We start from the raw sequence: 24,508 nt of genomic DNA on the forward strand, positions 1-24,508 counted from the left end.
TCAGGCCCTGCCCCAGTCACCCCTGCTGCCCTCAGTGAGGAGGTCATTGACCTCCTGAGGACCATCATTGTTGGGCAGTCTACCCTTTTGAATGCCATCCAGGGTGTGGAGAGGGAGGTGCATCAAAGCAATGCATACCTGGAGGGCCTTCATTCGGGTCAGGCTGCCCATCAACGATCGTTCAACGCTCTGGCCTCAGCACTGACGGCAGCGATTGTCCCTGTCTCCAGCCTCCCTCTTCTGACTCCCTCCACCCAGTCCCACTCCCCTGTTCCTCTGCCTATCCCATCCACACCTACAGACCAGCCTGCACACACCTCAACACCCAAGGGCAGGTCATCCAGACATAAGCACCACAGGACACACAAGCATTCACCCAAGCAACATCCAGATGCAGACATGCCAACAGCCACTACCTCCTCTGTGTCCCCCACCTCCTCGTCTCCCTCCTCCCTCCCTGTGACGTCTCCACACACACCTGCAAGCACACCACCATCAGCCATTGCACCCATCACCAGCACACCCTCCACACCAGTCCGCACACGTGCAGTCACCACCCCCACTGCCATGTACACGTCCCCTGTGTCCGCTCCCAGTGTGTCTGTCACCCCCGCTTCCCAACCACACAAACGCAGGCAGGCACCCAAACAACAGCCATCCACCTCACGTCAGACTCCTGCCCAAGCACCTGCACCCAAAGACAGCACACTTGACTCTCCTACAACCACATCCTCTTCCTCCACTCCCATACCCACTCCAGCCACCCTTCCCATGGCTCCAAAGAAAATTTTCCTCTCTAAAGTGGACCTCTTTTCCTCACCTGACCCACCCCCTCCATCCCGTAAGAGTTCCACAAACACCTCAGCCACCACCAGCCCAGCAACTCCCAAGAACGTTGTGCCTGGTTTTTGGAGTCCGCCCTTTCCTTGGGCTGGGACATCGTCCAGCAGCAAAGGCACAGCCAGCCCCCCCCCTGGGAAGAGGACCAAAAAACTTAAGGGCAGGCGCGACAGGCCTGATACGCCTGCCCCCAAGGAGGGTAGCCTTGCACCGTCACCTGCCACATCGGCTAAGGGAGCCAAGGGCCACGGACAGTCGGCCAAGGAGGGCAAGGGCAGCAAGGAGCAAAAGGCAGGGAGCAGCCGACCTGCCCATGAGGGCCCTCCCAGCCCCATTCCGGGGGTATCGAAGGAGAGCCAGGGCCCCAGGACTCCATCACAGGAGGGCCCCGCAACGGAAAGGTCCGATGCAGAGTGAGCGGCAAGTATTGGCCAGGTGTGGTTCACTGGAAACACAAGACAGGCACCGCTGAACAGGGCCCCGCCGTGAGGAGCACCGCTGAACAGGGCCCCGCCGTGAGGAGCACCGCTGAACAGGGCCCTGCCGTGACCAGAACCGCTGAACAGGGCCCCGCCGTCAGAAGCACCGCTGAACGGGGCCCCGCAGTGACCAGAACCACTGAACAGGGCCACGCCGTGAGAAGCACCGCTGAACAGGGCCCCGCCATGAGAAGCACCGCTGAACGGGACCCCACCGTGACCAGAACCACTGAACAGGGCCCCGCCGTGAGAAGCACCGCTGAACGGGGCCCCGCCGTGACCAGAACAGATGAACAGGGCCCCGCCGTCAGAAGCACCGCTGAACGGGGCCCCGCCGTGACCAGAACCGCTGAACAGGGCCCCGCCGTGAGAAGCACCGCTGAACAGGGCCCCGCCATGAGGAGCACTGCTGAACTGGGCCCCGCCGTGAGAAGCACCGCTGAACTGGGCCCCGCCGTGAGAAGCACCGCTGAACGGGGCCCGGCCGTGACCAGAACCGCTGAACAGGGCCCCGCCGTGAGAAGCACCGCTGAACGGGGCCCCGCCGTGACCAGAACCGCTGAACAGGGCCCCGCCGTGAGAAGCACCGCTGAACAGGGCCCTTCCTGTCAAGCACCGCTCCGCTGGGCCCTTCCTGTCAAGCACCGCTCCGCTGGGCCCTTCATCTCAAGCACCGCTCCGCTGGGCCCTTCATCTCAAGCACCGCTCCGCTGGGCCCTTCCTGTCAAGCACCGCTCTGCTGGGCCCTTCCTGTCAAGCACTGCTCCGCTGGGCCCTTCATCTCAAGCACCGCTCTGCTGGCCCCTTCCTGTCAAGCACCGCTCCGCTGGGCCCTTCCTGTCAAGCACCGCTCCGCTGGGCCCTTCATCTCAAGCACCGCTCCGCTGGGCCCTTCATCTCAAGCACCGCTCCGCTGGGCCCTTCCTGTCAAGCACCGCTCCGCTGGGCCCTTCCTGTCAAGCACCGCTCCGCTGGGCACTTCATCTCAAGCACCACTCCGCTGGGCCCTTCCTGTCAAGCACCGCTCTGCTGGGCCCTTCCTGTCAAGCACCGCTCCGCTGGGCCCTTCATCTCAAGCACCGCTCCGCTGGGCCCTTCATCTCAAGCACCGCTGGCCCATTGGCAGTCCCGGTTCTCTGTCGGGCAGGCCTTCACGACGCACTCTGCCCACCATGCCTCCTCCATGACCAGTGGTCTCTGTAATCCACCTGATGGACTGTGGCTTTGCACTCCCCAGGATGGCACAGTGGGCAATCCACCCACTGTAGAGACTTGTGAGACTGTGGCTTTGCACTCCCCAGGATGGCACAGTGGGCAATCCACCCACTGTAGAGACTTGTGAGACTGTGGCTTTGCACTCCCCAGGATGGCGCAGTGGGCATGGAGGCCCTTCGTGGATCTGGCGACAAGGACTCATGTGGCTGAGGTGCCCCCCCTTCCCTTCCCCCTGAGGTGCCTGTCTTTTTAATTTAGTGATGCCCCAGCAGTGTTCTCTCCAATGGACTGGATCTCGTGTGTGGGCTTTGCCCATGTGTTGCTGCACATTGGCCCACGGACCTTTGGACTTTGATTGACTGGGCCAGACTTTTGCTGCTTGTATGGATAGAGTTCTGGATGTGTATTCATTCTTCATATATTGCTAAGGTCGCTATACTTTATTGTTGCAATAATATGGTTCTACTTTTACATTCATTGACTTTTGTCTTTGTTTTTGGGGGGGGGAGTTGGGGGAGTCACTCTGACTTTTTTATCTGCATAGGTGTGTAGGTATTTCGGTGGGGGTGAGGGTGGGGGTGGGTTTGTGGCGTATGTGTGTGCCCGTAACCTTTCCTCTTCCCCCCTCCCCTGTGTCGTAGGTGCTGTTCCGATTCCGCGTGGAGTGGGTCGAGGTAAGCGTTTTCCATTGGAGATGTCTGTTTCCGCCGTGTTTTTATCGGCGGGGCTCCCGCCCCGGAAAAGGTGGCGGATTGGTGGGTCGTGATAGGGTGGGCGGTACATTGTCTGCCGCCTGCCTGTTGGCGGTGACCGCCGCGCTGTTTGTTTGTACCGCCGTGGCGGTCGGAGTGTTAAAGCGGCGGCCTGTGTTGGCGGTTCCCGCCAGGGTCAGAATTCATATTTTTTGGCCGCCAGCCTGTTGGCGGGTTGGCCGCCGCTTTAACACTGACCGCCAGGGTCAGAATGAGGGCCACAATGGCTATGAACATTTAGGTATAACTAGCCTGGTGACCCTGGTGACTATTTTTGAACATTACTACAAATTCTTATGAGACAGAAACTTATTACTCTTCTCTTGAATGCTGTCTGTGACGGTGCAGAAAGTAATATTGAGCGGAGCCAGGACTAAGAACCCATGTTATGCATAAGTTTTAAAGCATAAGGCATTAGAGCTTGTATGTTTACAAAAATTGCTAGAAAAGGAATAGAAGAATATTTAAAGTATATTAATTACCCAGCAGTGCTGGAATTAAATAGTATACTGCTATACAAGACCAGAGTGTCAAGCAAATGTAGCTTCCGCCTCAAACACACCGAATACATACACTAAGCTTATCTCGCATTCAAAATCCTTCATAAAACCTTCTTTATGCACACACTGCCCCAGGTATAGAGATTGTGAGGCAGATTTAATCCATGTTTGGGTGTGCCAATTGTACAGATGTTTTGGGAAAAAGCAATCTTGGACCTGCAGCTAATGGTGGTCATAGTGTGTAAAATGAGCACAAGAGAATGTTTACCCGGCCCACACGTAAATCCTAATAGGAAGGGACTTGCATGAATGGGTCCTTCCAGAAGAAGTTTGTTACTGGTCAGAACAGACAGTGGATTCACAAAAAGATCTAGCAGACTGGAGAGTAATATGTGAAATGTTACATGAAACAACCAGGAGCTCACTGGTGACTAAAGTCACTTCTTGAACGACAGAAGGCTGAACCTGGCTGTACACACCGTACACCTGCAACGGAATCTCCATAACCCCATATCTATGCTGTAAAACAATTCTATGGCTTATTTTGTTATTCAGCGCTGCAAAGTGACATTGCTGTACTGACGTGGCACTTGTTAGGCTTCGCTTTGTCTTGTGACTGTTTGCTTACAATAAAAATGTTTTACAATTACCTTTCAGTGCTGCACATATCAGGTAGAAACTATAACTCACCTTCCACATAGAGGACATAGTAATGACGTGTGAGGTAGTTATTCAAGTCACATGTGAATGTAATTAATGAGTATATATTTTAGGTACTAAGGTCCTCATTCCTACTCTGGCGGGAACCGCCATATGGCCGCTCCGCGGTCGAAAGACCGCTGGGGCCATTCCGACCTTCCCGCTGGGCCGGCGGGCGCTAACATTGTTAGCGCCCTCCGGCCCAGCGGGAAGGCGGCCTGCAACACTGAAGCCGGCTCCGAATGGAGCCGGCGGTGTTGCAGGTGTGCGACGGGTGCAGTTGCACCCGTCGCGCTTTTCACTGTCTGCTAAGCAGACAGTGAAAAGCATTCTGGGGCCCTGTTAGGGGGCCCCTGCACTGCCCAGGACACCCGTTCCCGCCAGCCTGTTCCTGGCGGTGAAAACCGCCAGAAACAGGCTGGCGGGAAGGGGGTCAGAATCCCCAGGGCAGCGCTGCTTGCAGCGCTGCCCTGGCGGATTCGCCCAGCCGGGGGAAATCTGGCGGGAAACCGCCGGACCCGGTTTGCCGCGGTCAGAATGGGCCAGGAAGCACCGCCAGCCTGTTGGCGGTGCTTCCGTCATTCGCAGCCCTGGCGGTTTTTACCGCCAGGGTCAGAATGACCCCCTAATTATTGGTATATTTGGCTCCAGGAGATGCACGTTCCTCAGCAAATTAGAGAGAGTTGTTTACAAATAGAGATTGCGAAAATATATCCACTCACTGTTTCAGTTAAGAGTAGATGTTTCGAGGCAGTTACTAAAGACATCTCTTTGCTCTTAGATCTCCTCTAAAGCCTTCAGACATTATTCACCACCAAAAGTGCCAAATCACAGTGATGGAGTCCAGTGTTTCGGTTTTCTTTTTTATTCCATCCCTTTCTCCTACCACTTTCCTTCATATTCTTGTGTACGTCGTCATTGCCGGTGGACCAGAGAGGTGGTAGAGTGCATTGCTGCACATGGATTCCAAGCACAAAGTTAATGCATGTTAACATTTTTAACATTTTTGTGTATGTTCTTCGTCCATTGTTTGCCAAAAGGTTACAAAGACTTATGAAAACTGATATGTATTCAGTGTATGTCTGTCTGTCCACACACAAGATCTAAGGGACTTAAAAATGCTTGCAAACTGCACAGCATAGTAGTTCCAATTCATTAAATGAGAAATGGGCTTTGTCTCATTTTATCATATGGTGATGTAATTGACTTTGTACATCATCTAAATAAGAGGAATTCATGATAAGAGACCATGCTGCTCTCATTCCATTATATAATATTCAGCCCTGATCTACACTTTTATGACACTTGATTTTCAACTACACTACATATACCGCTAATGTACTGTGAATGTGGCCTTTGCAAATGTAATACATTGAGACACTGGTCCTATTTCGTTTCCCGGTACACAAGTATATTGGTTGTAGGATGCCAGCCTTTTGAAAAGATTGACCCAATGATAATACCCAATGACGGGTTGTGAATATATACTACGTGGTTATGAAAGACATATCGTGATTTATGCCCACCCCACTCCCTTTTGTGGTTGAGTTGAGCTTAAATAGGCAACACTGATTGTTGAAAAAGTACTTCCAACATGACAGCATAGCATTAGGGTTCAGTGGTCTAGCACCCATGATTCTGAATTTGCCATGAGTCAGGACGCCCAGCCAACAACTTTTTGCCCTGAGACACCATTGGACACATTAGGTCTGATTCACAAAGTTAAACGTACACTTTTGTGTAAGTTTACAATTGTTTGCAATTTACAAAGGAGTTTAATGAGTAGTACTTAGAGTAGTGATAGAGATACCTTTATGACTAAGGAGTCTGCGCACATGTGGTAGAAACTCCACACATAAAAATATAGGCAGTCGTAAAGATACTGTTCATAAAATTCCTTTGTAACTTGCAAAAAATCGTAAACTTACACAAAACTGTATGTTTACCTTTGTGAACCAGGCCCTCTTTATGTAATCCTGTGCAGGCAGTGTGGAATCGTAATAGATTTTTTTTTTTTTATGTGAGGCACAGCGTAATTACAGAAAGTTTGAGGAGGTGTACAGAATAACATCTTTTGATGGGACACACTGATAAATACATCTCTGTGCTGTAAATTCTGTTCAAAATTGTATTCAAAAGACACATTTTCTATTTACTTTGAGTTGACACAGATGTTAGACTAGCTAGATTGTATTCATTACTGAGATGAGGGAAGGCCAATGTGTGGAGCACTGCTAAGGAAGGCACATTTGTCTCAAGATTAAAATATATATATATAATGAAAAAAACAAAGGTCAAAGCTTAGTTATGGTTAGGAAAACATATTTTCCCTACACAAACCAAGTTTAAACTACACACATTTTAAACATTCTAAAGGTATAGTTATAACTTTCATTTACAATTCATCCACCACCTTCGAATTTGTTTAAGTAGGGAACCTTGTTACACACACTTTAAAGCTTGCTAACCAGACAACACTAACTATAACTCACCACTCTACCATGCAATGTGTTGTGACAAATAATGATACTCCTCTGTACAATACTACACTGTACATGACTCTCCACCACTCTACTGCATGACACTATAATCTACAACACTGAACTATACAACACTCTACTCCAAGGAACCCTAGTCTATGCCACTACACTCTGTAACACTATGTTACACTCTGTGCCACTCTACACTCCATAGTGGTGACAAGTATCACAGACTGGAGCAGTGAGCTGTACAGTGGAATGGTGTGTCAAACAGTATAGTAGGGTGCTGTAGACTGTGAGAGTGGAGTAGAGTGTTTTGGAGTGGATTAGGGTGCAGGAGAGTGTCTTAGAGTGGAGTATCATCAAATGGAGTGTTGTAGATTACAGTGGAGGAGAGCGTCATGGAGTGGAGTGTTGTGTCATACAGTGGAGTGGCGTATCGTAGAGAAAAGGTGAGTAGCATGTCGTCAAGTGTCTTACGTTGTAGACCAGTGGCATAGAGTGGAGTGGCATAGAGTTGAGTTGAGTGTCATAGAGTGACAGAGTGTAGTACAATGTTATAGAGTGGAGTTGCATACAGTGGAGTAGAATTTCAGACAGTGGAGTAGTGTAGAATGGAGTATATTACAGTAGCATAGAGTGGGATAAAGTGTAGTAGAGTGGAGTATAATGGAGTGGAGTACACTGGAGAGGGTAGCATAGAGTGGAGTAAAGTGTCAGAGTGGAGTGGTGTGGAGTGGCATAGCATACAATTGAGTAAAGTGTCATGAAATAGAGTATCTTATTCTTCAGTGGAGTGGAGTGGGGTGTCATACAGTACAGGAAAGTGATGTAGACTGCAGCAGAGTGGCATACAGTATTTTTGAACTGGCGCATGAAAACACTGTCCTATCAGTCTGCAGTGGCAGGCTGGGAGCCATTTTATACTTTGTCACACACAGAGTACTGCAGCCCTGAGCGGACACTCTTCCTTTCATGCCCTGGGTACCATATACTTGAGACTTACAAGTAAGCCAGATCTTGCCAATTGGGTGCATCCAATTCAACATGTAATTTGTATAAAGTAAAAATACTGACACTGACGTCTGGTTAGCAGGCCTCAGCGCACTCTCAGTGTAGGAAAACCAGCAGCGTAAGTCCAAAAATGTAGGGGTGAACAGGCAAAAAGAGGCATTTCCTTACATGAAGGGCTCCAAGTAAGGTGTAGGCACAAAGCCCAACCCTTTGTTAAAGACTTTAGGCTGAAAGTTGTTAAGGGTGATATCTGTTAAGTTTTCAACCAATGCTATATTTTACTTGTGCTCGGTTATGATTCTTTCCTCTTACTTCTTGTTACTATCCGGGGCTCCGCAGTCGATTGAAACTGGAGGTTATCTTTTTGTTTGCGTCTGCCTCAAAAACATTAATGGCCTTGTGGGAAAGGTATTTTGGGTGGTTTCTGAGGACAAATGTCGGACCAACAGCTACTACCGGTGGGGGAAATTGAAGGCTAAATTGGCTAATGCCTCTGGGAAAGTCAAAAGTAAGGGGCATATTTACACTTTTTGTGATGCTCCGATGGCGCTGTGCACTGTGCCTTATTTACAAGGTGGCATTAAGTCACTTTTTGTGGCTTAATGGCACCTTGTAAATACGGCCCCTTCACACACAGCACTACGCGTGGAAGGGGCGTGCAATGGGTATTGGTGTGAGTATTCCACAGCAACACCCATTGTATTTTGACACTGCCCCAGATTTACAAGAAACTGTAAATCTGTGGCAGTGTCAAAATCTAATGCCACCCCAGGGGTGGTGTTAGCATGGCGCAACGAGTAGAAATGCTTTAATTTCTCCTTGTTTTTTGCTCTTTCTATCTGTGCTGCATTTTGCAGCACACATAGGAAAAGCAAATCGCCATTGAAGATTGTTTTTGTGCAGGAAGGTGTCCCTTCCTGCACCAAAACAATCTCCCCCACAATGCAGCCGTCCTTGCACCATGGTGCAAGGGTGGCAGCATTGGCGCTTAGAAGCTAATTAAGTGCTGGCGCAGGGGGAAACACAGGGATGCGCCATATTTTTGTAAGTGTACCTTATCCCTGTGTTTCTGAACTGATGCAGCATGGTGCTGCCAATTTGGGCACAGCACTGTGCCAGTTGTTTGTAAATATGCCCCTAAATGACTATCTAAATGTTGTAGGTCTCCTTCTTGGACGAGACCCTGTGAATTAATCTGTTTCATGAGTTGAGTGTAATATTTGTCTGTTACATTTGGGAAAAAGTTGATTCGTGAGAAAAGTTCTTGATATCTTTCTGCAACTTTTGATTTTGGATGGCGTAAAGAAATCTTTGTGTTTTGCCATTTCCTTATTAATCTCATCCAGCTGTTTCTTAAAAACTGTGATCCTTATAGACAATTTCAAATTGTTTTCGGTAGTTTGGATTGGCACTAGCATGGCATCTGGGATCCTCTTCTCAGTAGTATTAAAAAGGCTCAGCCAATCCTTCATGCATTTTGACACAACAAATACCCAGTCCTTTCTGAATGATATATCATTCAGAAAACATCTAGGTTTGTTGGTAACTAGGAGTCCTTTTGGGGATGCTTTGTCCCTAAGTTAGCCATCATGTTAGCTATAGGAAACACAGTTTTAAACTGGTTACGCTAAAGCTAGGAAATGGAGCCCACATCATTAACGTATAAGAGCGATTAGGAGATTCTGATATCACCCAACAATGATGATGCTGTAAGAATTGTTGTTACCATATCATCATCATGTGACAAATCAGCCTGTTCAGCCATGATGTTAACTGTAGATGAGGTTGTGTAATGTGGGTTTGGGTTAACCCTGTAAGGTCAGAGGCTCTCGGTATCCTCAAGGTATGTCAAACGATTGTGTTGATCACACCTAGCTTGGAATCATGCTACTCACATATGAAAGCATTATGTATAATTTCCACAGCTGATCCAGTGTCCTAACTGCAAAAAATAAATAAAAGAAAGCGAGGAGTAGGTAGACTGAAGGTCATCCTCCCAATAATGAGGACAAGTCAATAAGACACTAGATTCTGAGAACATGATCCTCAAAGTACTATCAATGGTTATGTATGAAAACAACGAAGAAAGATTATTATCTGTATATTGTAACTAAAAAGGATGCAGACCCTCACCCACCAACCTGTGTGCCATGCTTCATGATAGGGTTGCTCCTTATCTGGATACTATTGTTGGTGATCAAAATGGGGTTCATCACCTTCAAGCTCTTTAAAGTAGATCATTGCATATTGAACTCGAGACAAACAATGATATCCACAAACCACACCCCTAAAATGACTTGTAGGTAAACTCCCATTTCTTTATTTCTGATAACTATAGTAAGGTTAAAAAGAAAACATGGGACCTAGACAGGATAGGTAATGACCCTCAATCTCAGGGGCTTCTGAATAGAGACTAAGATTCCCATTTTGCAGAACCTTTTCACTTTCCCACAGAGCAATAGATAAAAAAATCATAAACTCAAGCTTTTTACTGGCATACTCAACATCTGAAGAAAGCCTCGACACCTTCATTCACAAGCTCACCTATATCAGTCCTGCCTGCTGTCATCTTATCAAGAAGAGTTCAACCTTCTATCAGTGTTACTTATTGGGATCCTGATAGGTCACCTTTTACCCTTGTTGCTACAGTGAAGTAAGGGTTTTTCATTCATGAACTGAGTAAATAATTCAGGGGCCTCAGGCTTTTCTCATAATAAGTATGAAACAGGAGGTTTTCTATGTAATCTCTACTCTTGAGTAATGGTAATTTTCTAAACAGTAAATAAATGGTTTTGTGTTAGACATGTCAGCTTTAGGGTGGTGTTCCCCAAGCTTTTCTTCTGTTACTTCCTCTTTTTTTGTTGGCCTTAGGCCTCTGAGCACTTTACCACTGCTGGCCAGTGCTGAAGTGCATGTGCCCTCTCCCCAAACATGGTTTGATTGGTACATCCACAACTGTCATATTTAATTTACTTCTAAGCCCCTAGTAAAGTGCACTAGATGTGCCAAGGGCCTGTAAATTAAATGGTACTGGTGGGACTGCAGCACTGCTTGTGCTACCCACTAAAGCAGTATTTAAACATGTCTCAGGTTCTGCCATTGCAGGGCCCGTCTGGGCAGTTTACACTGCAATGTCAACTTGGCATTTAAAACCTCTTGCCCAGTCTTAAACTCCCTTTGTATTATTGATAGGTTACCCCTAAGGTAGGCCATAGGTAGCCCATAGGGCAGGGTGCTATGTAACTAAATGGTAGAATATGCACTTTTAAGTTTTACATGTTCTGGTAGTCGAAAGCTCGCAAATTAGTTTTTTACTACTGTGAGGCCTACCTCTCTCATGGTTAACATTGGAGAATCCTTTTGACATTTAATAAGCTGGAATTCCTAGTGAAGGAGTAGGCAGATCATGTTTAGTACCTTTGAAATTGTAATGACATTGTCTTTAATGGTAAAGTCGGTTTTATGATTACAATTTTTACGTTGCCACTTTTAGAAAGTTGGAATTTTCCTGCTCTTAGCCCTGTAGACCTGCAGCCTGACTTCGAAACAAATCAGGAGCAGAGTGAAAGGTGGTTTCCTGCATTCTCTCTAGACAGCCTCACACAAAGGAGGGGTAGGTGTGATTGCCATTTGCATATTGATGGGTCATCCTGGGCAGGATGGGAGGAAGGAGCTGACACATACCTGAATAGGCAGTGTCCTGCTCCAACACAAAATACTGCTTGCCCCCTGTGTAGTAAGTCTGGAGCCAGGACAGGAAGGAAGAATCTCTGTACACTTCAATGGCAAACTGGGTATAAGTACTGGGCCTCTGACCCTGTCAACTCACTACACTTCTGGACCTGTGGATACTCTGCCAGAAAGAAGGACTGCTGTTCTGCTACAAGGACTGCTACTTTCCTGGACTGCTGCTATGGAAGATCTGCTTTTCTGCTGTGATGACCTGCTAGCTGCCCTCTGCCTGGGTGGGAAGTACTGGACCTACAACACGTGAACCCAGAGTGACCCCTAAGAGCTTGTCTGCTTACCTCCTTTTCTGAAGTCTCAGGGACATCAAAGTCTTCTAGCAACTCTAACCCAGCACCTGAGCTATTGCCAACTGTGAGCACTCCCTGCTAAATGATTCCAATACAGTTCTGGACCCTTGGAAGTGGGTTTTTCCTGTGCTGAACCAGCAGAATCCATGCATCTCCGTTGTTGCGCCGGTTGAAACCGACACATCTCCTGCCGACACATTGCCACTCCTCAAAGACATCACATCGCCAGCAGCGTAGCTTGGTGACACATTGCCTTCATCGCAAAGTGTTTGACACCACACTGCTGCTTGAGGACATCACATTGACAACTTAACAGCTTGGTGATGATGCATCCTAGACTTCGTGGATTGGAACCAATGTATCACCTTTGCATCGTCCCCTATGCTTTTGGCATCGGATCTTCAACATTGACACAACTCTCCACAGAAGGTACTTTTTAGCAGTACAAAGTTAGGCCCTGTATCCGGCCCACTGTGGGCATGGCAGACCTTATTTTATTTTATATTAATAAGATAAGGTGTCACGTAGAGGGTAAGTCATCTATTACCCAAAGAGGTTGACTCAAATCTTTCGACTCAGACAGGATTGTGAAATCATCCAATCAGACATAGTGAACCAATGAACATAAAATAAATCATCCAATAATCAAAATATTCAATTTAGAGCCAATAATTTAAACACACCATATGTGGCCATGACTCACCACACCAGTTTATTGCTTTGTAGTGTAACAATGCTAAGATCATGTAACTCATGCGCAAAACCAAATTATTATAGAAATACAGAAACATCACAGGCTATCCAAAACACCTAAAGAATCTCAACCTAACTAAAGCATTTATCATTAGACACTCCAAAAGAACAATGCAGAATAACAATAGAATTAAGTGAAAATTAGAAACAGCATACATTTAGTTTGTGCAGTTGAAATAATTACAATCAATTAATAAACATTCAAAATCAAATATTAAGCCAGGCATCCCTAACTAGCATTGTAATTCGAAAAGCATGTGTGGGCTTCATGCTACAATAAAAATAAGACAAAAATTATTTTAGAAAACATCTAACTATGGCGCTAACCAAAGTAAGCAGTTGGACTTTCTAAGGGAGAAAAACTTGCAAGAAAGACAAATGCACATTGGTTATACCTCTCCTAAATAGATCAGCAATCAGTTGTGTCTTCATCAGCAGAGTGCAGGAACATTAGGTCTTCATTAATCAGCATCAGGACCTGAAAGGGAAACAGTTCAGGAAAGTTGGGCCTAATATAAATGAACTGTTAAAATCATAGACAATAACTAAGCAATATAATCTGGCTGCACAGAAAGCTAAAGAGAAAAACTCTTAACTTACAGAACCTAATCATAATCATATTAAAGTCCCAAAAGTTACTAACTAAGCTTCTATTGGACAAGACTATGAGGTGGTTTAGTGTGCCACCAATAAATCATAATCTGCACTTCAGATGTATCTCTTCTTGGTCTCTGCATCCAGGATTGGTTTACGCTGTCACTCCTCTCTCGTTTCCAGTCATCATCTTCCGTGATTAAATACATTTTAAAATGCAAAATGAAACACGACATTGAGCACTGAGGCTCACTGTATTAAACTAACAATTTTTAACTTGAGGAAATATACAACATGAGCAGTAAAAGCAGGAGAGAAATTTCCACTGTGCAAGTCACACAGGATGTTTAAAGGGACATTATTTTGCTAACTTAGCACAACATTTAAACATCATGTTTTTGGAAAAGTACTAAAACCTAAGGCCTTTTAACTAATGCTAAAACTGAATAATAAAACATTTCATAATACATTTAAACCATTGGCCTTTTAGTACATATTAATAATTATCCCTTGTCAGTACATTCAATTATGATTAAACAAAATAAATTTTTTTATTAGACATGATTTTTTCATCTCAAACTTCATTGTGGCTGACACCAGGTCAATCACATTTCTGAGCGCACGTTTATTTTTCTAACGCATGTTTTTCAGTTAGGCCTTTTAATGTGTGTTATTTCACAATATGTTTTAGTGACACATTTTTTATTAATAATGTTTGTTCTCTAACACCACACTCCATTGTGGTCGACCTGAACTTTTGGATTTACCCCGTTTTAGCACGACCAGATAGCCCTGGTTGACACTTTAAGATTTTAAGCACTACATTTGCAGATATTCAGTAGAAATTCATATCTCGACCTCTACTTATTGGGTTTTTGCTTTTTTGGTCTTCGTTTACACATAAAAATATATATATTTTTTAACTTGGTGTGGAGTCTTTGTGGTGTTTTCACTGTGTTATTCTTTTAGGTGTTGCACAAATACTTTACACATTACCCTCTAAGTTAAACCTGCCTGTTTTGTGCCAAGCTAACAGAGGGTGGGCACAGGGTAATTTATGGTGTGCAACTGACTTACCTTGACTAGGATTGTGATCTTTACTTGGACATACCTCTATCAACTAGAGACACAATTTCTAACATGTATATGTTGATAGGAACTAGTAATTCTATAAGGAATTCACAGTATGAAGTGGAGGGTTAATGACCACAGTAACCAACCACTGAAGTCAGCATCAGTTACTAATCAGTTTCAAAATACAATTCTTTCATTGTTCGGAGTATTGGTCATTACTCAAGTGTGCTGGCCCTGGCCCATCATTTCCTAATGCCAACAGATGTTGTTATCATGCACCATGTCTTGATGCGGACCCTTATATTCATCCACTTGAATCAAAAAGTCACCACACAGTTCAAAAACTGTCCCTACATTATCAGTTGTGTTTACCAGCAGCTTTGGTCTGAGCATTGTGCAGCTCGCCTTATTGAGTGCTTTTTGCAGAGATGACTGCCCTTTTCTAAAACATGGATTTGTTCATATTTTGTGGCTCTATCTTGTCCATGGTTGGTGCATGTTTTGTTTTCCCTTACTTTTTCCCATTAATTGCATATTATTGACATTTGTCACATGTATCTGCTGTTACATCATTGTCTACGTACCTGTGTTTTTGATGCATGTATTAACAGACTACAATCAATGTACGCTGTCACATATTTAAACTTTTCAATCACAATATTCTGGATCACATACCAAAACTTTATACCTCTCACATTTTTGAGCCTTCATAACAAATGAAACACATGTTGACTGTGTAGCAAGAAAACGTGTAAATAGAACATCCAAAGAACAAACAAGAAAAAATTAATTTATTTTCAGACTATATACTGTGGCATACGCTTACAATTCAAAATTTCCTAATCACAACTGATATGCTTCTCTCATTATTGTTAATCATGCACGCTTCAGTGTTCTACTATCTTATTTCGCATCCAGCATAGGAAGGGTGTATAATAAGGGTTACCAGGGATTCAAGAAGAACAGTCACCCAAGCCCTCATCAGCAGCAAACTTTACTACGGAAACGCCCTCTACACAGGAGCCCTGGCCAAACTCCTCAAATGACTGCAACGCATACAAAACGCCTCCGCACGCCTGATCCTCGATGCCCACTGCCACAGCCACATCACTCCCCTTCTGAGAAACCTACACTGGCTCCCCGTCAACAAAAGGATAACCTTCAAGCTCCTCACCCATGCACACAAGGCGCTCCACAACACCGGCCCAGCCTACCTCAACAGACGACTCAACTTCTACACCCCGCCCCGCCAACTCCGCTCAGCCGACCTTGCCACCATCCCCCGCATCTGAAGAGCGACTACCAGAGGCAGATCCTTCTCCCACCTCACCGCCAAGACCTGGAACAACCTTCCCCTGCCCCTACGACAGACCAAAGACCTGTTGTCTTTCAGAAAGCGGCTCAAGACCTGGCTATTTGAGCAGTAGCAGCCCCCCCCTCCTCAGCGCCTTGAGAACCTCGCGGGTAGTAGCACACTTTAGAAATACAGTGATTGATTGATTGATTGATTGACCATTAAGTAGCTTATGAGATACTGGTAGGTCATCAGCACCCTGAAAATACCTTGTGGAAATAAGCCATAAAGAGGGTCTGCGCAGATTGAAGAAGGTGGTACTGCTAGGCTCTAGACCCTTAGAGTCACAGCCAGCCAAACCAATGGAAAGGCACCTTGGAGGTGGAAGCCCTGGGTGCAGAACTGCAACGGGTGGTCACTAACACAGCTGTAATCTTATTAGACATGGTGTCTGTGGCAAAGGTGATAATATCCATTGATAGCGCGGAGAGATTTTCAATTATCAGAAGTAGCTCTCACTATAGAAAAGGTTGCAAAACATCTGGTATTTATGTTTTAGCACACCCAATTTATATTCAGTTTATTACATTAAGGGACTACTTTTTAGTGTGCATCGCCCAGGGTTACTGTTATTTGTTTAATGTAAAAGTATATATATATATATATATATATATATATATATATATATATATATATATATATATATATATATATATATATATATATATGTAAGCTGCAGAGACATGGGTAGTCCCTCATAACACGCAAGTTGTACCCAATGATGTGTAAAGAGACATTGTTAGGAACACAAGAAGTACAAGCATTGGCAAATCCAATAGGTCTCCCCTTTTAAAGGGCTAGGTATTGGCTTGCATGGGGCAGAACAAAATCGAAAATGGCTGCCAATGCTTGGTGGCACAGGCAGATGCATGAGATGCCATTTGGAATGGGTTTTGTATTAAAGAAAAGCCATTTCAAGATGGCCAACATTGTGTGAACGCTTCATGAAATTATGGCATTTTCACTCAACCGTTTCACATGGCGAATAGCTGTTTTAGAATGGTAAATTGAAAAGATAAAATGCATGTGGGAGCCCTAAATATAGGAAGTGAGAAGCCCTTTAGCACTTTGCAGTGGCTGGGCCACTCAAAAAGCATATAAACACAGGGAGCAGGATACAGAGCAGGATTGGGAGCAACGTACATGGAAGCGAGCGGCCTGGCAGGGTTGGGTAGCTGGCAGGCCCTAGCAGAAAATAACACAATATAATTAAATAACGAAGAAAGGAATCAGGGGTGGGGCAGCAGTAGACAAGCAGGTGAAGTGGACAGCAGTAGTGACTGGATAGAAGATATAGAGGACAGCGATGCATTCCTGCAGAACGCTGAAAGGAAAATAAACAAGCATTTGTAATACAATGGGTCTCGCGTTTGATTGAGTTAGAACTATTAGCGTTGTAAATTCGTAACTGGACTTTTGTTGCCACATAAAGTAAAACTGCATTAGGGGTGTCTGGCTCTTCAATACGGTGTCATAGGTGATGCATTGTTCAACTAGCTGTATTTACAGATCTTTCGCTGCCCACCTCTGGGCATGAGTCTGATGACGCTGAAATGAAGGTTTTATATTTTTAGTGCTTAAATGTAGTGTAGCAATAATCAAGTGTGACTTTAATCGAACTAAATAAGATTGTACGGGGACAAATGTGCCCTCAGAGTAGTTTGCCAACATTTATAAGCGTGCTTTATATAACGTGATGTATTAGAATTGTGCTCATTTGACATAATCGTAAACGTGTGTCATAATTTGCTTGTTAGAAATGTTTAGCTTAGCATTACTTTAGTGGAGGCTTTGGCCTAGTTGCCGTGTCTCACGGTTTAGATGCTCGTATTTTTCCAATGTGCTAATAAAACGTGTATTCTTGCTTGAAGCTGTACTTTTCCAGTGAGATCGGTTCACATGCTTATCTTTAAGGTTTCGTGCCAGCCTGGCATCTTCTTCTTTGCTCCAAGGTCAATCTGCAGGTGCAGACAATGGACGCTCTGAAAGTGAGTTAATTGGTAAAATATGTTGCAACTTACGTTCCCGACTCCAAGGATAATGTATGCCTAGGTAGAAGCTTGTGAACTGTAGTTTTTGATTGGACAATTCGAAGCCAACCTATGAACCCTCCAATGGAAGACCCTACTGGATTTGAACTGTTGTCTATTTAAACCAGGTGCACGAGAAGAAAGCAGCCATTATTGCCATTACCAGCGATTATAGCCATTACGGACATTGCAGACATTACCGCCATTACCCGCCATTTTGCAGGACATTGCAGCTATTATGGCCCATTTTGCTGCGACGCCATTTTGAGAGACTTTGATGCTTTCTCTAATCGAGAGAAAGAGACTTTAAGTAATTCTCGCCCTAGAGACTTTAACTTTGATTCGTCCCTTTGCATGAAGTAATAGTTGTCCTTTTATCTTGCCGCTGTGAGGCAATTGCCCCGTCCACCCTACCCCTTTGCCCTGTCCCATGCTGGTCGAAACCGGTACCTATGCTGATCGAAACCGGTACCTGTGAGACGAAGACTTCCTTGAATGCTGATTGAATTTGGTAAATATGAAAGGAAATGTACAATTGCATTGTGTTTCTTTTTAGGTAACCAACTGCTGATTTTTGATAAGAGCCCTAGTTAGGAGTTTTCCAAATTAATGTTGCTAAATAGTTTTTGCATGAAATCCCACATGCAGATGCTAATTTGAGGTTAGGTGAGGATCCTTTGTTGCACAATGCAATTTGAGACCTTGTTATGCTGACCAATGTATGCAATTAGCCCATTACAGATTATAGTTTTAGTAGTTTGTGTTGCTATCATCGAAGGTATTGTTATTCAAATGCTGCATAGATTGCATCTTTTCCGTCGTTATGGACAGCTATTAATGTTCATTTACATATATCATTGGGTGTTGAGACACATCTATATTGTGCTAGCTTTGTTAATATAGGGAAATAAATTCATTAACTTTGCATAAACTGGTGTGGTTATTCATGATCGAAAGGTCATGGTTTCGCCGAAATGTATTCCGAATTAATTGTGAAGTGTTATGTTGATCAGGGCATTGCTTATGTTCGATATTGATTATTGATTTGATTAAATTGATCACTCACGAGTGAAGAGAGTCCCACTTGGTCAAAAGATTCATCGACCCAAGAGCGTCCCAATACAGGTAATTTATTAGGTCGGAACGCTCTACCAGTAGATGGTAGCAGAGGACGGTTTCGCCCTTTTGGACCCCTCACTCGAGAGGTACATGGTGTTGAATTAACGGTTTCGCCTTTGGGACCGCAATCGAGAAGTTTGAATTAGATTTTTCTTGGGTAAAACAGATTGAGAGAATGATGATGGGCTAAGTCCCCCGCGACTTTCCCGGGATCTCGGAGCTTGCGAATCGAGAGAATGGAGGTGTGGAATCGGCGTTGGCGGTACTAGTGATGGTATGAGTGAAGTTAGGGTTTTGCGCTTGCACAGCTTATTGCCGCAGATTGTGTGAAAAGGTTGCGAGGATTTTAGAGAATAGCGGAGGTGCGACTCCGAGTGTAGAAGTAGAGAAGTCGTCGAACTTCATAGAAAATAGCGGAGGTGCGACTCCGAGTGTGAGAGTAGGGAAGTCGTCGAACTTCATGTGCATGTGGCGCTTCGTGCAGAAAAAGGTCCACGTGGTTGTTGTTGTTGAGACGGGCCCTGCGAGGTCAAGAGACTCCGGAGTATGTTGAAAAGTGTATGAGACACTTGTTTTATGTTGTGGTCTGGTCGGTTTAATGGGTTGACCGGGCGTGGTCAACGAGTCGGTACGTGTGTTAAGGGAGTGAAAGAAACTTCGACTTCGGGCTTTGACAAATTCTAAGTGCACTAGAATAGATCATTGACAAGTTGAGAGCAGAGTCTGCGGGTCAGATTTGCTTGCGAAAGTGGGGACCGAGAAAGATGGAATAACTGCCGAGGCTAGTGAAAAATCCCTAAGGTCCTGAAGCGATTGTGTTACCCTTCCTGTAGTAAACCGACAGATCTGTTTTATTATTTGGTTGCTCGCGATACAGGCTAGAAGTTGTTACGAGAGGAGCTGAGTGAAGGAGGACTAGCCGCGAGGCTTTGTCAGCCGCAGAGTGTGTGAGTGTGACGTCACTAGGAGCCGCGCTGGGATAGGTTGGTTGCAGAGAAGGGTCCCGCACGGATTGGACGCGGTCCGTGGGGCTCGATTGGAAGGGGAAAGGCAAGCGAAGAGTATTCCGGGAATTAAAGTCACCTATTGATTACAAACTTTGTGAAATAAAAAGACGAGAAAATGAAATTTTTGAAAGCATTAAAGAGTGCGATGAAGGGGGAGTCTTACATTAAAGCGAGCGTAGGAGAGGAGACGCCACCCGAAGGTACACCAGCTTACATTGTAATGGAGGAAAAGGGGGTAGCTCCGTGCCTTTGGCTAAAGCAATGGCACAAGTTGACAGAGAAACATGGGAGCGTAGCGTTCCCGATCCATGGGACATTCAATATAAGGATCCTAGAGAATTTGAGATTCGCGATGTACGATATGAAGGTACCTCCAAGGCCAGCACAGTTTGAGGCTCTAGCGATTTGGGAACTAATAGCTAGACAGCAACAGCAAAAGAAGTTCGAGACCAGGATAAGGAAAGTAGAAAAGACACTAGCGGACGCTAGGTGGGATAATGCACAGAAGGTGTGGAGGTCTGATATATTGCAGGGGATAAAATTGTTTCCCGCAATTGCAAAGGAAGAAGAGGCGACAGGTAAGAAAGCTACCTGTAAGACAGACAGGAGGTGTTCCAGAGATAGAGAGGACGAGTTAGAGGATGAGGAGTTCATCATGCAATTGCTGAACGACCGTCCACCACCTTATGCAGAGAGTGGACAAGGTCCAAGTACCAGTTCTGCCCCTCCGGCACCGGTACAGAATAATGAAACTCCGAATTCAGAAACGCCATCGGGATCTAAGGACCCGAGTTTACTGTTCACCCCGCAGATACCGCAGGTTAGGAGAATATATTCAGATGTGCCTATATTGAAAACAGCAGAAAATGATCAGCCGCAGGTCCCAAGGTACTACAGCAGTGACAACGGTATGGGAATGATTCTAGATCCAACCGTAATGGGAGTACAGAATGGTCGCCACCCAACATTGGCACAAGCTGAATCAACCCAGTTTTTGATGCCTCAAAAGCAGATGCATGGGGGAAACGCACATGCTCAGATGACGGGGAGTCAGACGGGCATGCCGGCAATGATGACCCATAGTGTGGGAATGAACATGCCTCAAAACCTGGGAAATGGACAGAACCCAGATGCGATATCCCTACCCATTACTGTAGGTCCACCGGTACCTTTGTACAGTCAGCCTAACTCAGGTATGAGCGGTCAAGGATTAATGGTGCAGAATGGGATAGAAAGGAGGTGCATAGAAAACACTCCAGAGACAACTCCGATAGTGGCACAGCCAACTGGATCTGGGTCCTTGATGGAGTTTAGTCCCATATGTGCTCAGTCAACAGTGGTGAGGTCGAGTCCCCCACTGATGATACCGCTATCATCGAACACTGAAAAGTTGCCGCAACCATCAATGGCAGTCGATGTGAATGCTACACTGATGGGGTTGAATGCGCAACAGCTGACACAATGGTTCAACAGTCTGAATTCCACACAAAGCCCAGCCAGTGGGAAGGGAGAAGACTACCTGAATAGGGTAAGGTTGAACATGGAAGCAGAAGAGTTGGTGGAAGGGACTATGGGTGTGAATAGGTTAGAGTCCTACTCGGAAGAAGAGCTGAGGTATCTATGTCCCAGGATTACGAGAGAAGTGAACAAGGTACACAGAAGGTTGCAAGAAATAGCGGACAAAAACGGGGTTGAGATAGACAAGACAAAGCACTTGAGCAGGAGCTATAGGTTGGATTTCGGGACTACAGATTTTGAACACATGAGGTCAGCAGGCATGAAAACGCACCTTAGAGAATTGCTGCAGAGTGCACAAGTGTGGAGGTGCTTAGACAAATGGGAGAGCAGGTGGGCAAAGAAAAAGGAAAAGAAGAAAGACAGTGTCCCAGAGCACAACGAGAAAAGACCACAGAGTAGTGATGCGATAGCCATGTTACCAATGAGAGAGACAGCAGGGGGAAAATTAATACATGTACCGTGGCACAGGAGCGACATTCAGTCTTTTACGGATGATTTTCCCAAATTGAGAGAGAAACCGATTGAATGGTATCAACAGACTGATAGGTTTGTGAAGCTTGCAAAATGTCTTTGGGAAGACCTGAACACCCTCTTTGAGATTGTGGTTCCGGCAGATTTGTGGGAAGAATGCAAAAGGGCTGTAGGTTGGCCGACAAGTGAACCAGAGAGAGACAGGGATACGGGTGCACCGTCACCTATGGTGATGAGCTTGTACTATAAGGTGATTGAGCATTTGAAGACGAAGGTTGCAGCGAAAAATGTGGATTGGCAGAAGATTGATCGGACTGCCCAAGAGGCTAAAGAGTCAATTCATGGTTACTATGAGAGGTTGTTGAAGGCGTTCAAGAACTACAGTGGCACGGAAACAATAGAGGCGAAGGACATGCTTCATTTTGTGTTTAGATTTGTGGAAGGGCTGAGACCAGAGATAAGTCAGATGATAAAGACGCATTTGATTTGTTGGCAGTCGAAACCGATTGCTGAGGTGTTGAATTATGCGAAATACTGTAGCGACGAAATTGAAGTGAAACAGAAAAGGTTGAAAGAGAAAGTGATGATGATGCAACTTAAAGCAGCTCAGACAGGTTTGCAAGGGTTGCAGGGGTTTCAACAGCAGATACCGCAGCCGCAGCCGCAGCCGCAGCCGCAGCCGCAGGGAAACATGGTGTTTCAGCCACAGGCGAGAGGCAGAGGCAGAGGAGGTTTCGGGAGTACTGGTCCGGATTTGAGCACTGTTGTGACTTCGAATGGTGTGCAGGCAATGAAAAGGGTGATGCTGTGTCACGTGTGCGGAATCGTCGGACATTGGAAACGCGAGTGCCCGATGATGGTGCAGGAAGGTGCAGGTGTTGGTCAGCAAAACAATGATGTCAATGCATTCCAGACAATGAGGGGACCGAAAATGAGAGGTCCAAACCCAAATTTTCAGACCATAAATCAGCTGCAAGGATTACAGCCCATGCAGCCGCAGCAGATGCAGATGCCCCGTATGCAGATGACGCAAATGCAGCCAATGCAACAGCAGTTACCCATGGTACCTAATCAGCAAATGCAAATACCTTTGGCACCAATGAGTCAGCAGCAAGTGATGGTTCCTCCACAGGTCTCGAGTCAGGTGATGAGTACAAATGGCACAGTACAACAGTTCCCATTACACAGTTAGAATGGAATAAACGATGGATGGGAGAGTGAAAGTTCAGATGAGGAGGGAAATTGTGTGCTTGCAGCATCCTTGGAAGTTGATCAGAAGGGTCCGTATGTGGAGGGAAGAGTTATGGGTCAGAGAGTTTCATTCTTGGTTGACACAGGAGCCACACGTTCAACTGTTAGGAGCATTGAAGTACCAAATTTGCCCCTCTCAGGGAGAACAGTTCAAGTGGTGGGAGTAGCAAACAGGTACCTGACAAACCCAATCACAGACCCAGTACCAGTCAGAATTGGTAACTATCAAGGGTTACATAATTTTGTGGTATGTGACTCAACCCCGATAGCACTGTTAGGGAGAGACCTATTGTGCAAATTGGGATGTTCGATTATGTGTTCGTACGATGGAATTAGAATTCAGACGAGCAGTGATGGGGAAGAAGAGGACAGTGTAGAAGGGGACGAGATGGAAATTGACGATGAAAAATATCCTCTGATTAACCTTCTTCCGATGATAACTGAAGAAGATATTTCAGCTGAATTACGGGAAACAGTCGGAAAGGAAGTGTGGGATATGACAGGAAAAGAGGTGGGATTGGTGAAAGGAGTGGAACCAGTGAAAGTGACAGTAAAACCCAATGTAACCTTTCCCCAGACCCCGCAATACCACATGGCACAAGACACCCTCATGAAGGTCGCCCAACTGATTGACGAGTTTGTAAAGCAGGGAGTGCTGAAGGAAGTGTTAAGCAGTCCATGTAATTCACCAATCATGGGACTAATAAAGCCGAGTGGAAAGGTCCGAATTGTGCAGGACTTGAGGAAAATAAATGACATCGTAGTCAAATGCTGTCCTGTAGTACCGAATCCAGCTGTGATAATGTTTCAAGTCCCTTGCGATGCCGAGTGGTTCTCAGTCATCGACTTGTCACAAGCATTCTTTTCGGTGCCTCTTCATGAGGACAGCCAATTTCTCTTTTGTTTCAAATTCTTAGACAGAGTTTACAGTTGGTGTCGAATTCCTCAAGGGTTTTCTGAGTCACCGTCAATTTTTAATCAGATTCTAAAGAAAGACTTGGAAGCGTTAGAATTGCCATTCGAGTCAGTCCTAGTACAGTACATTGATGACTTACTGATTGCATCCAAGACAGAAAATGGCTGCACAGCCGACACCATTGCCCTACTGAACCACTTGGGAGGGAATGGACACAAGGTGTCTCCTTCAAAGTTGCAGTTCTGTCAGAAGAAAGTGAAATACTTGGGTCATCAAATAGAGAAAGGGTCACGGAGAATAATGAAGGAAAGAATAACAAGTGTACTTCAAATGACTCCACCAAAGACGAGGAGGGAAGTGAGGAAGTTTTTGGGGATGGTGAGCTACTGTCGCCAGTGGATTCCC

At 45.4% G+C, this 24,508-nt stretch overlaps 1 long non-coding RNA gene across 1 annotated transcript in view; it reads right to left on the reverse strand.

The window, feature by feature from the left end:
• The window catches only part of LOC138259065 (uncharacterized), an 80,530-nt gene that overhangs the window by 46,700 nt on the left and 9,322 nt on the right, over window positions 1-24,508 (reverse strand). Inside the window, exon 3 of the long non-coding RNA XR_011198633.1 lies at window positions 13,165-13,247. This is a non-coding gene — a long non-coding RNA (uncharacterized lncRNA). The remainder of the gene's footprint in view (window positions 1-13,164; window positions 13,248-24,508) is intronic.

Source organism: Pleurodeles waltl, chromosome 2_1, assembly GCF_031143425.1.
Source record: "Pleurodeles waltl isolate 20211129_DDA chromosome 2_1, aPleWal1.hap1.20221129, whole genome shotgun sequence".
Lineage (NCBI taxonomy): Eukaryota > Metazoa > Chordata > Amphibia > Caudata > Salamandridae > Pleurodeles > Pleurodeles waltl.